Source organism: Lissotriton vulgaris, chromosome 9, assembly GCF_964263255.1.
Source record: "Lissotriton vulgaris chromosome 9, aLisVul1.2, whole genome shotgun sequence".
Lineage (NCBI taxonomy): Eukaryota > Metazoa > Chordata > Amphibia > Caudata > Salamandridae > Lissotriton > Lissotriton vulgaris.
In genome coordinates, this window is record NC_141697.1 from 72,954,624 (window position 1) to 72,970,175 (window position 15,552).

Consider the following 15,552-nt stretch of genomic DNA (forward strand, 5'->3'; position numbering starts at 1 on the left):
TTACTACAATATTGAGCTTCCTCCTTGATCTATCCACTGCCCCATTTGATAAGGCTCCTTCTCCATGGGTGCCTTGGAATGAAATCAGACCACGTGATGGTGATGGCACCAAAACGCCTTGCCACTTTCTTTAGCCCAACTTGGATTTCTTGCAGAAGGTCCCTTTTGCCCACCTGGGCGAGATTGGTTCTGCCCAAGTGTATGATCAAGAGGGCAGGATTGTGGGTCGCTGCTGCTTGCAGTTTGGATAGTCTTGCTGTCAGCGGACCCAATTTCATTCCTGAGGTACCTTTCCACTTTATGATGTTTTTTGCGGTCGTCCTGTCCGGGTGCTCCCTTTGTGGTGCCACCAAGCCTGTGCCCGGATGATAAATGAGTGCCAACTGGCCAGACTGTCTTGATCTTGTCTCCTGCTAAGACAACAACAATATTTGTCAGTTCAGACGCCGCATTGCTGATGTATGTTCTTAAACTGTGTAGCCTCACGTATGATGTGTATGCATTGGAGTGGCATCTGCCCATTGCTTTGATCTCTGCCGCCCGCAATCCATGATGGGCGACCATTGTCGCTGTCCTTGTCCTAAATGAATGTGAGCGGAATCGAGATGTTTGCAGCCCAGCCCACTTGAGGGCCTTGCGCATGCCTGCTATGAATTGGAATTTGTTTAGCAGCTTGCAATTTCCGTGCTTGTACATCAGCCCCCCCCCTTTCTTCAGGCCTTGCTGCTACGTAGTTCCTTATGCAGCATACAGGGCAGTACTTTGGCTCAGCTAGGCAATGTAACCACACCTAGGTCCCCTTCCTTTGGTGGTCCATCTCGGATCTTGTTAAGAGCTGCTCCGCCTGCTCTGCTTTACATCTGATGCCTGCAATCATGCTGTGCCTGCTTCTCCATGTGCCAGAGCCACCAGCTTGCTTACCATGAGTATCAAAATAGGCAGTGGCGAACGCCGCCTTGAAAAGGGAGACCTCAAATGAGGTCTATGGGCATTCTTGGGTCCTGTTTTTCACCCTCCAGGTGTTTCCAGCCCTTCATTGTGGACCTTGTGGAATGAGAGGTGGTGGGGTCCCTCCCAGGGACCAATTTGGCGAAGTGCACCACTGCAGACAGATGAGCTTGGACTCATGATTTTGACTTCTCTTGCTTGTAAGCCCATTGGATGAATTGCTCCATGTCCCTGTTACCGAGCATTTGCAGCCCCGTCACTCGCATCACTGTGGCTGTGTATTTTTCAAAACGCCTCGCCGAGCTGGGCGTGAGTGCGTGTTTAATCAGACCCGACAAGTCCGCTCTGCCAGCTCCCACATTGCTCCCGGGAAGGGGCAATCAATTGTTCTGCCTCTGGTGCTAGCTATCTGAACCTGCTCATCTGGAATCGAGAGCACATCTGCTTGTGAATTGTCTACCTCTGGGACATGACCTGCCTTACGTACAAGTTGCTCTCTAGCTGCAACCTGACCATGTATCTCATCAATCTTAATATGTGGGGGCACCTGCCGGCCCCATGGTTAATTGTATGCACCGCCCCCTAATTATCAGACCACAGTGTCAGCTTCATGTCTCTCCTTCCCTCTTTTATTGGGACACAGAGCTTGTACACCTTCGGAGGGTCACTGGATGGGTGATCCCTAAGGAGAGCTGACAAGTGTTGCTGGGCTTGTTGCCCATGCCTAAGCACAAGAAGCTATGCAGGCGACTTGTTCCCCTGGGTTTGGAATCGGCAAAAAGACGCATTGCTATTGCATGGCTTAGGCCTAGGCCCCCACAGATAAAGATGAATGGGTGAGAGACATGTGTGAATGGGCGACATCGGAAAAGGTACGAAGGAAATTTGTCCAAAAAGATGAAAAGCTTGCTGCCGAGATCCAGGCATGGTCTTATATGTGAACAGAGCTAAGAGATGAGCCGGCCTTAGGAACTCAAGGGCTACAGGTGAAGGGGAAATACAACTAGCGCCGACCAGTACCAGGAAAGGACAGTCCGGAGGTAATGGCTAGGCTTCAAATCAGCAACCTAGGACAACCATGTATAGTGTAATCCCTTTTTCATGGCTATGTGGCCTGATGTGTAACTGGGGGGAGGAGGGGGAAGTTTATGGGTTGAAGTTGGCATGCTCTTTGTAGACATCATGAAGAGGTGGTTTATGTATGCCAATGAATCACTATTGAGAGAATTCGTATGGAACATGGTTTCTCCCTCTATCATATTTTTTCATCTGAGATATGGAGTGCCTCTGTACATGGGATTGGTGGTCTGCTATTGATGCAGCGCTACTCCGGAAATATTTTCTAAAACCATATCACCTTTCCCTGAAGTACTAACTCATACATCTACTCATCAGTTGGGCCCATAACACTGCGAATTACTCACAAAAAGCTTTCATCCTACTTCATGGATCTGTGAGACTCAAAGGAGGGCTGCTGTATCATAGCGGAGTGTCTAAATTAAAACTAAATATTTATACTATTTACACCTGCAGTTTAAATGAGTTTTACCATGGTTTTTATCAACAAGACATTTTATTCAGACACACCACCGTCATGATTAATGGATCTGCTAGTAAAAAATTAGGCGTAGGAAAATACAAGACCAGCTTAATTCTCCATTTTTCTAATTTTTATTAAAAGCAAAATTTGGCATGTCTAACAGTTTATTCACTTTATGTATCTCTTTATTCGAAATTAACTTTAAAGAAGAAAGTTTTATCTCAAACAGTTGTATTCATTTTATTTCAGAATTTCAGAAATAGACATTGTTATTTAGATTTCAGAACATAAATATTAGCAAAAGACCGATAGTTCCTAAAATTCATTTTCTCCTAACTTCCCTAACTAATAACCTCATCTAAAGCTCAGTTCTCACTCAAAGAAATAAAACATTTATTCAAGAATCTTACATCTCAGGAAAATCAGCATACCGACAGCATCTCAGGAGGAAATAGAAAGAGAGTTTTCTCTTAAGGAAAATTTGGACTTTTTATAACTTTTTCACTAACTTTATCTATCTACAAAAGTAACTATCAGCACAAATTCAAGTTCTGATTGGCTAATTTGAGGGTGGATGAGCATCACCTCATCATCCTAATATTCAGCTTGTGCAGCTTCAGCGGAAATTAAAGAGTCTATTGTCTTTATTAGCGTCCGGCACAGTCATGTCTGTAAATTGTAAGTTCAGACTTTATTCCCACGTTATACAATAGAGACGTCCATATTTGGTGGCAGTCATCGGACTTCCAGGGTAAATCGTCCTTGAACTGCTTTCGTTCAAGCACAGGCAGCTCACATTCATTCTCGGTTTCAGCCGCGAGTGCGCAGTATCTTTCACTGTCACAGTAATCGAAAGCCTCCATGTTTTGGTAGGGCTCACGAGCCAGAATGGTAACTATCATAGAAACAAACACAAATAAAGGTTAATTATTGAAATATAGCCCTTCTGTTTACCTCCCCTCATACTAAGGTTTCCCCATTAGTTGTTACCTAGCAAAATAAGCAACACATATGCGTGCTATACTCACTTATCTCCATGTCTTTGCCACAAAACCAGGGCCGGACTGGGAACCAGAACCGGCCCTGGCAGAGTGCTCGGCCGGCCCCCCTCCCCCCCTCCGGGAGGAGAGGGGAGGGGGGAGAGGTGCGACCGCGCTCCGTGACAGGGCCGGTTTTCGGCCGTTTTTGTTATAGGGCCGTTTTTGCAGCATAACGGCCCTGTAACAAAAACGGCCCCAGGGGCCCAAAACCGGCCCCCAACCATGCGGCCCACCGGGGAATTGCCCGGTGCCCTCAACGGCCAGTCCGGGCCTGCACAAAACACATAAACAGAAAGCACATTTATGCCGCTTTGATTAATTTGAAGCTTTGCATTAGTAAACAACATGATGACATTACTGAATAAGTCAGTTATAGTTCTTCATGCAAGCAGATTAGTATTCCCACGTGTATTTGTGTGTGCATTCTATACTACGTTGATTAATATTTTCCACACCACACAATTAATAAAGGTTACAGTGATGAGAAAATGACTTTATGAGGGGTACTCAAAATGTTATTTCTTCACCTCGCTCCATCTCTATCCTCCCTTCTCACAGTTGACAGGGGAGGTGGGAGGGGAAGTTTGCTTTTACTCCAGTATATGCCTTTACAAAGATGTCCACGTAATTACTAAATGCCAATAAAGTTAATTTAAAAAAAGAAATCTCTCCTTCCTGACGGTCAGGGCCAAGGACCACTATGGGTAACTGTTCTAGAGATGTGTTGATTTTGGTGATGCCTAGTTCCCCACATCTCTTGGACCATTTCACTACACACAAGACTTTACCCAGAATTTCCCCAAAACCTTGGCCTCCGGCAGCATTGTGAAGAGGGCAATCTGCTTGGTAGTCACCCTATTTTTTTCTCCAAATGAGCAGGCCTTTTAATTTCTGCAGGAATCACTGCCACATTGCTAAATGCTGTTTCACCTAGTCTAACACGATGGTGTGTTTCTCTCAAGCCTGCCCTCAGTTGGCTCAGAACCCTCGCAAACACCCTCCCCGCTGGGATCACCTTTGCAGCGATGTTTAACTTGCCTATCAATCCTTGGAGCTCTCTCAGTGTTGCTTTTTCTGTGCTGCACATTGCCTTGATCTCCGACCTCATTATATGTACCTTGTCCTCCTGTATCCTGGAAGTGCCCGCTATAGAATAGAGCTCTATGCCCAGGAACACTAGTTTGTTGCTGGGCTGAACATCTTGTCTGCTGCCACGGGGACGCCTAGCTCTGTAGCCAGTTCTTGGATTACCCTCAGGGTGTACTCACACTCATGCGACCCAGCCTCCCAAGAACAGGAAATCATACATGTAGTGTAATTTCCCACCCAGGTGTTGTTTGTGTAGAGCCCATTCCTGAAACGTGCTAAACTTCTCAAAGTGAGAGAAAGATGCTTATTGCCTTCTCGAAGTAGGTTTGCCCTTCGAACTGAGAGCCAAGAAGGTGGTAGCTTTTGAGGTGTACCGAGAGGAAAGGGAAAGCAGACTCAGTGTCAGCCTTCACCATGTGGGAGCCTTTTTCCATTGCCCTAATCAAGTCTGTTGCATCATCAATGGTTGGACAACCCACAGAGAAGACGCCTGGATCGATCCCATCATTCCCTCTGGGAATGAATGATAAGTGGAGTCTGAATTGGCCGGCTTCTGTTTTTGGGAACCACCCCTAGAGAGGATTTACTAACCCCTTAGGGAATGAGGGGGAGAGTGGGCCCTTGATGCGCCCCAGAGCTTTCCCCTTCTCAATCTTGCGGTGAACTATCTCTGGGCACTCCTAGCTGAATTTAGGTTCTTTATTACTTTTGTGATGATGGTGCCTGGGCATGGGATCTTAAAACCTTCTTCAAAGCCCCTTGTCAAAAGAATTGCGTCCTTCTCATTACTCCTAACAATAGGCAGCCTTCTGAGTTTGTGCGTGTCTATTTGGGAGTTGACCAGTTGGAAATTGCCCTCCTCCCTGCAGCCTCCCCTGCCCTGGTTGCCCTTTTTATCGCTGTGGCTTTTACCCCGCCTGCACCTGATGTCGGGTGAGCTTGCCCACAAGTAGTGCACACATGCCTGAACTTCTAAGATTGACCTCATGTGCATTAATCTGATGCCTATTTCCAGCACATCGCTGCGGTACCCTTTTTTGCTGGTGGCCTCCCATTTGCGTAAGGTTTTGTCCTGTAGAAAGATCTCTGTTTTTCTTGCCTCCCCCTAAAGGGGTTGCTGTCAAAGGGCTGTTCTACCTTTCCTGACCATGTCCTGGCTTCCTTTATTTTATTTTTTATTTATTTAAGCTTGTATCGCGCACAGCTACCCACAGTGGGTTTCCCGGCGCTAGGGATAGACTGAAGAAGAAGGAGGCAGCTTCACCTAACTGAGCCAACGGCAGACTATTCGGCACGTTGAGAAAAAAGCAATGTCTTTAAAGCCTTGCGAAAGCGAAACAGATTGGTCTCTAATTTTAGAGCCACCCTTTGTCGCCATCATCTTATTTATGAACCAAGATACATCTTCCTCATCCCACTCCGTTTCAGGGTGTGTCTGCATTTTTAATCTAAAATCTTTATCGTATTCTAGGTAAGCCTCGCCGGCAAACTGCCTCTGTGCTTCATGCCATAGTTCAAAATGCATCAATCCAATTGTCACAGTTCCTCTCTTTCCTGACTTTCCTCCTCTTTCTTGTTACATGCCGCTTAGTCTAAACCTTATAACTGAACCTCTAACAAGGTAAAAATATCTATGAACTCCTTCCTCCATATCCGTTCTTTCAATGTTACGGGAATGATGCTTGCCAATCCTCTGGCCCTTGCAACCATCGAAGGTTGTCCTGGTGTGGCCCGCATGTATGTCTCCGGGGTCTCCCCCATCAAGGCTGAGTTTCTTGCCCTTTGCCCTCTGCTACCCTCCAAGTTACTCCCATGCTTCTATGGGTGATGGGCCCCCTGATGTTGTGGAACTCGAGGCTCAATCCTCTCTGGTCTTCACTGTCCCGCCTTGACCTGTTGGGGGACCCCATTTGTACATTCCTCTATAGGGTGGGAATCGGTGTCCCTTTTGCTTGCCCATGGTATGGAGGCCTAGAATCTCTTAGGTACCATGGGGGCCTAGATACATCCCATCCTGTGCTGGCATGCCCTGGGTTGTGTGTGCAGATCCACTGGTTGGCCCTTGCCCACACCCTGAGCCATTAAACAACAACAGGCAAATACAAACACTCCTGCACAATCACGCTAACTATTTGTCACTTTCTTCGTGGCCCTTTTGCTGGAACGCATCACCGTGTTGGCCGCAGGTGGCAGGTCCTTGACTTCATGTCCAGATGGGGTCTGGTGGCTGATTGGACTAATGCGTTCACTATGGGGCGTGTGTTCGACCTCATGGTCACAGGTTCAATCCCAGCTGTTTCACTCAGCCTTTCATCCTAGGTTGATAAAATGAGTACCATTGAGTTGGGTAACAATAACCATCTGTTATTCAGCACCAAGATACCATTCTGGGTGAACGTGTGCTTTACGAATACACGTTATGTCATGTTATGTGCTTTCTTGTCACCCGCTTTCTTTTTCTCCCACTGCTTGTTCCTTGGAATAGTGTAACAAAGGCCCCATTTGCCCAGCTCCTGGGGGCCCCCTCAGCACAGTACCATGGCCTGATAGCTCCAGAGTGAGTCCGGAGGGGGCTCCTCAATGTACTTTGCAAGGGGTCCCCCTCAACTTTTGCTACGCCATTTGTTCATTGGGTTCTTGTCTCTGGTCTTGTTGGTTGCTTAGCTCTTCTATGTCACCACTGCCGCCTGAGGACCCACTGACTTTCTGGCTGCAAGGTCTCACGCCCGGGTCTTCACCAAGATGATGAAGCAGCCAGTCTTTTCTATGCTTGGCTGCTGCTCTCTTGCCATAGTTAGCATTTCTTCCATTTTACCTGGCGGGACCAGGCTTCGCAGTTTACCTGCTTCTTCCAGGGCCAGGTCTTGTTGCCTGCAGGCTGTGCCCAATGTGGTTGACCGGGCCACCTCATCTTTAGGCTGTTTCCTGACCCCGCTTTCTTTGGTCTTGTTTTTGAGGGGGAGACTGAGTTCTGACTCTCATCGCTGTGAGCTGTCCCCAGCCCCTGGCATGCTCTATGTGCCTGCTTGCCTGAATCATCGCTTGGAACAAGGCCGATGGCAGGTGTTTTTAAGTGCTCAGCACCAGCACTTATTCATCAACACCTGTGCTTTTCATGAGCGCCAGTTAAGGACAGATTAAGTGATTTGCCCAGAATCACAGGATGTTGATCTGAGACTCGAACATGGTTCCCCAACTCTAAAGTCGGCAACTCTGGCCGATATGCCATATCCTCTCCCCACTTTCATGGTTAGTAGTTGGTTCTGTTTTAGGCGGCGCTAACAGGAGAAATGGGCTGGTTCAAGCTGCCTCCTGATGAGAGCCCTGGCACTTATTGTTTTTACAAATTAATCACTTCCGATGGCTGTGCTTCAGATCAGTCCTCAAGAGGTGGAGAAGGGGTGAACTAGGTCAAAAGACTTGAGACTGACTCCACAGATTATATCTGATCCAAGGAGCTAAGGTAAGTAAGAGTCCCACTCTAAAAGTAAATAAAGACAATGACCCTTCTTTTGATTAATTCAGGACAGGGGTCACTGAATTTGTTGTAGACATAGATATATACTGCAGTCTTACCAGCCGGCTCCTTGATGAGGCTCTTAGCAGCATAGTGATTACCCGGAGACAACCGCCTCCCACAAGAAGAGATGCGGGCACTACTAGGAGCAAGAGAACAAGGTAACTGAAGATAAACTGAAAACATCAAAGAAGAAACAAGCCCTATTATCCATAGAGAAGGGAACCATAGGGAAGCAAACTCACAGGGAAAGAATTACAAATGTGCAGGATGCGAAAAACGGATGATGGTGAACTCAGCTGTCACGACCTCCAAGAAGCTAACGTTGCTGGGTATTCAAGCTCTCGATCTAGTGCTTTTCATAATATGCCCAAAAACTGTGCCCCTGATGCCTCCATGACATCACAACCTGCACACAGCTCCCAAATGCCAGTCCACTTTCAGCGCCATTGTGGAAGCTCCCATCGGGACCGCCTCAGTTCCTGTACATTTTTTTACATTCCTGATATGGGCTGAGATTGGAATCTTCAGATAAAATGGGTTCCACAAGGTTGTAATCGCTGATTGAGGAACCTCTCTGTAGCCTAAAGTTTCCCGCCAAAATGTTCACTTTGGGAAACCTTCCAAGATGAGGCCATTGAGGGCACATCTGTTTTAGCTTTATCTTCATGAGTCGTCTCAGTCCTTCAAAGGGGAAAATTTATTCTCAGTATTACATTTTTGTAAAAGTTCTGGGAACTCTGCTACCTAGAACAGAGGTGCTCAAGTCTCAAAGATTGGCTCTTCAAAAGTCCCAGCTGCAGAACCGCTCCCACAACTCTGCTTTGAGGTCCTTGCGATATGTCAAGCTCTAGTTGCTTGACTGGAACACTCTGCGGCAGCATCCTCTCTCGGAAGACGTTTTACACCATCCAGACTCAAGAGACCCATAGGTTGCAAAAAGGAGAAGCAAGCTCCAACTTGTCTACTGCTGAAGTTCTTGAAGGCAGGTTATACCTCTGTCCCAGAGCATGGGAATCGAATACTGAGTTTCAAATATCGTCCAACAAAAATATTGTCGTCAAAATAACAACAAGGTACGCATACACAAGTTTACAGTAAGTAACTCCACAACTGTTTGCCCTCACAATAAATATATCATCACAGTACAAAGACGTAAAGTTAAGAATAGTACATCTATAATTAATAACTCTGGGAACTCACTCTAAAGATCTGATTTTCTCGGTTGTACCTTTGGCACAAATGTTGTCTAACATGTTCTTCAGTTCACTGAAACTTCTAATTTTTCATCTTCGAGAAACCACTTTTGGAAACAAACAGACATTTCACCAAACCCTTCTCTCACTAAACACCCTTGGTCATTGACTAAACAGACCTTTGACTAGGCCCATGCTCACTTATCCCACAGCGAACACGTGTTTTGCTGTAGGAGGACACAGCTTGCCATTCAAAGTCTGATCCTTTCACCTCAGAATACTCCTTCCCTTCGCATCTTCTGAGAATTGGCAATGCTATTGATCTCCTCTTCAGGTGCCCTGGGGAAAATATGTGCCTGTTTTAAAGCTCCCACCTTATCCCATAACACTGTGTTGCCCACATCCACGCACGCTAAAGTGTATGTGGGGCTATACCTGGCATGATCTGCACTCCCCCTCAGGCTTGCACGTGGGGGGCATATTCTCCTCCTCAATGATTGATTAATATTCAACAGTTTTTTTTAAATAAATGCCAGCTTTTTTAAATGAATCTTTACATCGTACATGTAAAATGACTTACTGGAGCTTGCTGTCCTCCCACTCACTCAAGAAAAATACTAATGATAATTACTAAAGTTGTGTGTGTACCACAAAAAAAAACAACCAATAACACAGTATTTGGAGCTTGGTATCACATGAAATCTGTTTTTTACAGCACCACATCCATTTAATGTAAAATGGCCTCATTCTATTTATTGCAGTGTGCTGGACTTGGCCCTTTTTGCAGGGTCATCCCTGAACTTTTTGCCTAACCATCCAACCTGCCTCTGCTAGGTTGTTGTAAAGATCAAAGGACATAAGAGTATTCTTCAAATTGTTTTATTGGCTATGAAATCCCAGCTGAGCTTCCAGCTCAACAGCTTCATCAATTCCTCTGCCACATTCTCTACCAAGCCTGACATCATCACATTCTGTGATGTCAACTTGGCATGTCTCCACACATCTCCCCCCCCTTACATTACCGTAAAAAGAAATTTCATACAAATAAGAATTCTTGGAAGGATTATACAATACAATAACAGAAAAAAATCAAACTACCACAGTCATGGGATTTAACAGAAACAGAACAATCTCAACTCATACAGAGGATGATAATGGTGACATTTTAAGGGATTGTAAAATTACCTCATAACTTTACAAACATCACCTATACTCCTAGTAGTTCCATTTTCCAGTACTACAACATTTCGTTTGACTTCTTTCACTTTACAAGGATCAGAATATTTACCTTCACCTTTATGGACAAAACCCTTCTTTCTCACAACAATCCAATCTCCAAACACCAACAGAGATCTTTTCACACCCATTCTCTTATTGTAATATGAAACATTCTAACTGTGTGACTTCATCAAATTTTTCTTTATTTCTTCACGATCCACAACAATTTCTACATCACCTTTTAACCATACAGGACACTCCTTAGTATTTGGCACCCTGCCATTGAGGGAAACAAACGGTGAAACACCAGTTACCCAATGGGGAGTGGTTCTATGTGACCACATCATTTTCCTTAATTCGTTTTTCCATGACAATTCATTGGCCAATGACAATTGTATATTCTCTATAATCAAATGATTCACTCTTTCCACTAGACCATTGGCTGTGGACAGAAAAATGCCACCCTTTCATGGACAATTCCTAATCCAGTCAAATAAGACACCATTTCCTTGGACACAAACTGTACCCCATTATCAGAAACGATGGGCTTCAGTAAGCCCTCATCCATAAAAAATCTCTTCCATGAAATCAATAACCACAGACGTGTTCACCTCCGGCACAGTTTTGATCACAAACCATTTGGAATGGTAATCTACTAACACAATAATACATTTGCGAGCAGTTCCTAACTTAGCCACAGGTCCCAAAAAATCAATCGCTACCTTCTCCCAAGGTTTACCAGGAAAGCTTGACACTTCTAATGGTGGCTGTCTAATTACTTCAGTTTTATCACTTTTAGCACACGTCACACAAATCTTCACTCTTTCCTCCACATCATGATCGACACCCGTCCACCCAAAACACTTCTCTTACCATTCTCTTCATAGCACTACGTCCAAGATTACCTTCATGAACGATATCAAGAATACTAGATCAAATGCCACAGGGAGGAACAAACTGACTTCTCCTTCTCAACTTACCACCAACAATGCTTAACTCATCTTGAACCTTGAAATACTCACGCATAGCCATTCTTTGAGCATCCCTTTCATCCCATCCATGCACAATCTTCTCCTCAACGTCTTTCATGACATCGTCATTTTCTCTGGCAATAGCCCTTTTATCAGCAACAATAGATAATTCCCCTTCAATTGACAATACATCTCTATAGCCAACCTCAGAAATGATTCCTTCCACAGTCATCCTAGATAAGTAATCAGCAACTATATTATTACTAATATTACTGCCTTTCAAAAATTCAACGAAAAAATTGTATTCAAACACGCTTAATAACCACCTCGTAATACGAGGTGTAACATTTCCTTCCAAACCTCGTCCACCTTTAAAAATATAAGTCAAGGGTTTGTGATCGGTTCTTAACCTAAAAGGAATTCCGCACATGTAAAGCCTGAAATGGTTATTTCCCCAACAACAGGCTAAAGCCTCCCTTTCGATCACAGAGTAGGTGGTTTCAGCACTCCTAGAAGCAAACCCAATCACATTTTTAACTCCATCATGAACTTGAGTGAGGACAGCACCGATCCCAACATTACTAGCATCAGTGGTAATATATGTTTTTTCTTGTCACATGAAAATGACCTAAGGTCGGGGCTCTCATTATAGACTTTTTTATATTGGTAAAAGAATATTCACACTCTACTGTCCACTCATACTCTACTCCTTTTTTCATCAATCGCCTCAAAGGTTCAACAATTTCCGTACTTTTTTTACATATTAAGAGCAGTACTCCGCTGAGCCCAAGAAAAATTTCAATTCATCCTTACACTCAGGTCTGCGTGCATTTTCAACAGCTGCCACAATACTCTTTTTTGGACTAATTCCCTTAGCATTAATAGTGTGACCTAATACGTAACCTCATCTTTTCTAATTTGGCACTTTTCTTTCTTCACAGTTAAGCCATGCTTTCCTAATCTCAACATCACTTCCTCAAACAGTTTGTCGTGACTGTGGTTACTATCTCCCACAATGAGCACATCATCTTGGAAACATAATACATGCTTTAAGTCTCCAAAAATGTTCTTAGTTACCCTTTGAAAAACAGCCGAAGCTGATGCTAGTCCGAAAGGCATCCTTTTATAACAAAAAGCTCCTAATGGAGTAACAAAAGAAATTAGATGACGTGAGTTATTGTGTAGATTGACTTGATGATAAGCAGAGGACATGTCCAGAACACTGAACACTACTCCTTTACCCTCCATCGTCAGTATTTCAGAAATGTTTGGGAATAGTTGTCTATCCACCCAGATGCACTTATTCAAATCGCTCATGTCAATACATAACTGGATCTTTCCATCTCCTTTGGGTGCCACCACAATGGGAGCCAACCATTCTGAGGCTTCTATTCGTTCAACAATCTGTTGTGCTTGCAATCTATCAGGTTCCTCCTTCAAAGATTGTATCATCATGTTTGGTACGTTTCTCACTTTGTGTAGCACTGGTTTCACACCTTGTTTCAAAACAATTTTATGAGAAAATCCCTTCATTAAGCCTAATTCAATTGAAAATACTTTGGGAAATCTTTTCATCAGTGCTTCATCGCTTTCCAGAGAAACTTCCTCTACTTTGTCTAGCTCAGTCAACATTACCAGTTCTTTAGAGAAAGGATTGATAATTATGCCCAAATCATATTTATGGCGCCAACCAAGAAGATCTGATCCATAATCAGGTACATAAATTCTTCCAAAAACTATTCTATCTTTAAAACATATTGCTGTCCATTTCAGTCCCAACATTTCTATCTTCCTCCCAGCATACCCCACAGCTTTTATATCAGATTTAGATAACAAGGAGTCACTGAAACTCTTGAAGGTCTCTCTGGAAATAAGAGTAAATAAACTTCCAGAATCTACTAATACTTTTACAGAAAATCCATCAAAGAAAATATCACAATGTGGTTTTTCCAATTTATCAGTGCTTTCTAATTTTACATGGCTTGATCACAGTCATTCCACTTCCACAGGATACTTCTTGTTCTCCTTCCACAGTTAAAGGTATCTCTTGAACATTTTCACAAATGTCATTCACTTCTTGATCCACTAATTAAACTCTTCTTGTGTCTATATTCTCCATTTTTGTTTTACACATCTTGGCAAGATGCCCTCTCCTGCCACACTTCCTGCACAGTGTACTTCTAGCTGCACACATTGTACTAGAAGCAAGAAGTCCCAGAGCACCACACCGGAAACATTTTATTTCTCTCCAATTCATATTTCTCTGCCTTGCATCTAATTCCACTTTTTTGTTACCATCAGTCAATTTTTTAACATCAGTATTCTTATCAAAACCTTTCTTTACTGGTTGAGAAACTTCTACTTCTGACACAACGCTACTCTTTTTTTCAGAACTGGCACTATCTATTTCCTTTAACCTCATTGCAGTATGTTCCATACCTTTAGCAATTTTTATTGTTTTTTCTAAATTTGGATCTTTTGTTTACAATTTTTCTTTAATACTCCTATCATTGGTGCAACGTACAATTTGATCCCTAATTAGAGATTCTGTCAGTTGTTCAAAATAACAAGATAAAGCTAAACCTTACAAAGTAGCAACATAAGACGCTATGTCTTCATCCAACTTTTGCACTCTGAAATACCAAATTTGCCTTAGGGGTGAAGTGGATATCTAACATCTGCATGGACATCTAAAAAGCATTTTTTGGTTGTCCGTCGCCCATTCCCAATGATACCTCAGGCAAATTTTCATAAATTCTTCTTCCTTCAATTTCTAAGTGATGTAGAAGAATGGCTTGAAGTCTGAGAGGACTGTAACAATCACCACATATGGCTAATATATACATAAGGAACAGTTTTTCCATTGCTTCCACGGTACTGGTGGATCCCCAGGAGAGGCCAAGAAAGGCAGAGGTGAAGCCATACTTTGATCTGCCATATCTGAAAACAAAATAACACAATTAACTAAAATAACAAATTAAAATAACTATCTAATACAATAAATTAATATATTAAATTAATATAATAAATTAATGTAACAAACGAACACAAAATTAAAAATAATAACATAGTCAGCTCTCTGTGATGAGCTCTAATGTTATTCATCAGTATTTACAGTCTTTCTTTTCACACTGTAGATTTCAAAAGTCCTTCTACAGTCTTTTTTTCCTTCTTATTGAATTCTAGAGACTTTCCTCTATTACCATGAAGAGGATTGAGGAGTCGAAAGCTTTGTGAAAATCAAGGAGGCACAAAGGTGAGTCCATAGCTTATTTTAGCTCTTATTAGGTGTGAATGTCCATACTTGTATCAATTTACACGTACATGGACTTGGTTCGCTTAATTTAACTGTAAAGACTGCGCGCCGATTGATCGCGCCGATACCAGTCCCGCGCTAGACTTATAGCTCACGCTTGAACCGCGCGCTTGTTGCTTGCGCTGGTACTTGCTGCTTGCCTCGCACCACCGCGCGCTGGTTGCTCGCGCTAATGCCTGCAGCTTGCCTCGCACCGCAATGACGGAGATCACGCTTGAGGTCACGCGTGCAGATTGATCGCGCTGGTGTGACTTTCAAACAATTTGGCAGTTTTATAGGGTAATTTGGCAGTTCTAATTAATAAAACATACCTTCTTACTCCCATGAATCGTTAACTTTCAGAGCTTGTTCGAAACATGCCGCCCTTGTAAATCATCTTTCTAATAGTTTTTACAACATTTGTTGATTATTTATTTACAGCGTGAAGTAAACTGGCCCAATTTAACTTATCAATACGAGTTAATCCCAAAGTTAAATATTGACGCAGAACTCCCTTTAATGATGATATAACTCATTACATAAAACTTACCTCTGGTTTTCACAAACAGGTTCATACAAGCAGTTTTTCATACATAGATTTGTTTCATCCAGGGGTGGATATGTCGCATAACTGTCTCCTGCACAGTTCTCCTCGTTGCCAGTGTAAAGATCAAAGGACATAAGAGTATTCTTCAAAAGGTTTTATTAGCTAAGACATCCCAGCTGAGCTTCCAGCTC